Here is a 3,124-nt window from a genome sequence, read left to right as displayed (position 1 = left end):
TGGTGTCCCTTAAACACTTCATCTGCACATCAGAGTAAGTGTAATGGGTTGATTATTTCTGTTCTATCAAATGTTTGTGCACTTATTGAAATTATTGAAAAAATATATTATTTTACCAACAACTATATGGGCAGGCGTCCTGTCTTATTTGTTTATTGTAATGTTTATTTAACAGGAACAATACATACAACATTGAAAAAGAAAATGGAAACATGTGATGCATACTTAACCCTCCTATTCTATTGCCCTTATCTCCCTCTTCTTAAAATGACAATCAAAAATTATTTATTCAAAATTCTACTGAACTAAATCTCTGCTTTTATTTCTCTGGCAGAAGATAATGAAGAAAATATATGCATGTAAGCTTATCAACTATTAAGAACCTGTCTCAATTTCTTTTCTTTCTCTGTCTCTACAGCTGAGGAAACACAAACCAAACAACAATGGCAGTCCAGTTAAGAGTCATTTTAGAAGAACACAGCATTCATAAGTTGACACTTCCAACAGGAATTCCTAATACAGTGGAAGATCTTGTTTCCATAATTACTGAAACTTTCCAGTTGCATGGGGAATTTAGACTGCTATTCCAAGACAAAGACTTTGACAATCAGTTTTTCAGTGTCATCTCAACTGCTGACTTGTATGACAAGGCCACTGTTAAAGTGATCCTTAAAGAGCCAGTAATCACCCTTGAATTACAACCAGTATGTGAATCAGGATCATCGTCTGCATTGAACTCTTCGACTTCAGTGAGCACTCATCCTGCAGGTACTACTGAAACGGACATCTGCCCTGCCAATCATGATGCACCCTCACAGGTGTCCGACTGCGCATCGTCAAGTTCCAGTGACACCATCATTCTCCCTGATTCATGTCGCCCTGCTACGTGGCCAGTGCCATTTCAAGTACCGGAGTTTTCCCGAGACATACAACTAATCCTCGCTGAGGCAAACAACTCATATCGCAACACTGGAAGACCTTTCATGGATGCCAGTTTTAAATCAGCAACAATGCAAGACCTTGCAAAAGTAATTTTTTCGTACACTGCTTACCCAACCAATCAGCAGATCCTCTCAGTGGCTGAAGCCTTGGTTTCAAAGTTTCCGTGTCTTAAGGAGCCAAGATCATTTGCCGTCTTATATGGCTGGCAGCAGCGCATAAAAAAACATGATGCACAATTACCGTGCCAAGCTAAGATCTCGAAAATTTTCTTACCCAGAAATTGAAATTAATGCCTTAAAAAGGAAGCATCCAGCTGATGTAGTGCCATCAAAGAATGTAAAAAAGCCACAAAAAAAAAGCAGAGGTTAATTATCTCCCTCTGCATCCTACTGGAGAAACCCAAGAGACACTGGAGAAAGAGAGGCTTGAATTAATTTATGAAATAACAAAGAAAAACAATGCAAATATAATTGCAGATAAAATGAATAAAACGTTCTCTAGCCGAAGACTTGGAGTGGTCAGCCTCTGCCCCTCTGTGGGTGAGTTAAAAGAAAGGTGGCCAGCATTATTCACTGAGGCTCAGGTAAGTATGTGTGATAACTATTCCTATCCACCAAAAAACAAAAGTCAAACAAATGTCAACAAATTGAAATGTTATGTTTTTGTCCCCTTACTTCTTAGCTCATCAAAGAGTTCAGACGCATCACCACAGTTTCTTTGGTGGAGACATTCATGCTGAAACTTGATGAGTACACACCAGGTCTTTTGCAGCTTATGCCTGCCAAAGGAGGAGCTGCTGGTTCCAAGATGAGACCTCTGCTGAACACTTTGAATGACCTATGTTATTTGACTTTTTTCACAAATACGTAATTATGGAGGGCTGCAGTGGGTAGCAAGAAGGTCCTGGGTTCAAATCCCGGCCCAGGGTCTTTATGCATGGAGTTTGCATGTTCTCCCTGTGCATGTGTGGGTTCCCCCCGGGTACTCCGGCTTCCTCCCACAGTCAGAAAGCATGACTGTTAGGTTAATTGGTCTCTCTAAATTGTCCTTAGGCTTGAGTGTGTGCGTGCATGGTTGTTTATCCTGTCTGTCTCTGTTTCCTTGTGATTGACTGTCCAGGGTGTACCCAGCCTCTCACCTGTTGAAAGCTGGAGAGAGGCATCAGCCATGTTTTTGTTTTTAAGTAATTCAGTCTTAATGTAAGTAAATCACTCGACTTAGTCTTTTCACTAAATTGTATCTCCCTACAGACACAGAGCATTGAGAAGAAAAGGGATCTCCTTATCTGCTGCCTCATTAGCTACCTCAGGGAAAGACAAGAAGATCTTTTTCATGACTGCCAGGTTTGTCATATTGATAACAGTTTACTTATTAACTCAAGGGATCCTAATGTTCTTCTCTCCTGTCCTCTCCTATCCCCTGTTCTCCCCTTCTCCATTCATCTTCTGTCCACTCCCCTCTTTAGATCAACTGAAATATATTGAAAAAGCATCTTAAATAAAATAAAATGTGTGCATGCTCTTTTTTTTTCTTTTTTTTAACACGTAGGAATGTGAGGATTACACAGACAATATGATGAAGGTGATAGTGATCCACAACATCATGGCTGAGGTGGATCCATCAGATGTGTCCATTGTGATTGAGGGAAACCAAGTGATGGATGGATGTGGAAGCCGAACAAAGGCATGTGTACTGCTGATGGGACTGATATATGCCCTCAACCTCGAATATCCGAAGGAGCTGAAGAACACATTTGACACTTTTCAAAAACTGTTTTTGGAACTTGACGGGGCCAAACTACTGAAAAAGGTCCACGGCCTCAAAAATAAGCTTATGCAATGCACACACTTTTCCCCTCTTGTTCCCAGAGGACATAGCTTGATGGAGCTGTAATTTTTCTTCTGACAGCAAGCACAGAAACTATTGAATGTTGGTGTTAGTGTTCTCCATATGTTTGATAACGTACATGCACAGAAACAACCCTGTAGAGTTTCTGTATGTGCTTTTGGCTTTTAAAATGGACTGAGTGGCCTTTGAAAGTGTTGTCTGCATTAGCCGTTGTGTTGCACTTTATTCTGTATTTTTATGGAATAAAAACATTGAGATGATGAACCATTTGAATATCTTTTTTGGGGGGTACATTTTACCTTATATGAATAGGTAATGTTTATCAACTGATAAT

At 40.0% G+C, this 3,124-nt stretch overlaps 1 long non-coding RNA gene across 1 annotated transcript; it reads left to right on the top strand.

The window, feature by feature from the left end:
* Window positions 1-211: 211 nt before the first annotated feature.
* On the top strand, window positions 212-2,883 carry LOC308398492. The gene is made up of 3 exons (XR_013971957.1): window positions 212-1,525; window positions 1,624-2,285; window positions 2,491-2,883. It is a non-coding gene; the product is annotated as an uncharacterized lncRNA (long non-coding RNA).
* The last annotated feature ends 241 nt before the right edge of the window (window positions 2,884-3,124 follow it).

The sequence above is a fragment of the Rhamphochromis sp. 'chilingali' genome (genome assembly GCF_963969265.1).
Source record: "Rhamphochromis sp. 'chilingali' genome assembly, chromosome: 6".
NCBI classification, from domain to species: Eukaryota; Metazoa; Chordata; class Actinopteri; order Cichliformes; family Cichlidae; genus Rhamphochromis; species Rhamphochromis sp. 'chilingali'.
This window is presented reverse-complemented; position numbering and strand designations above follow the sequence as displayed.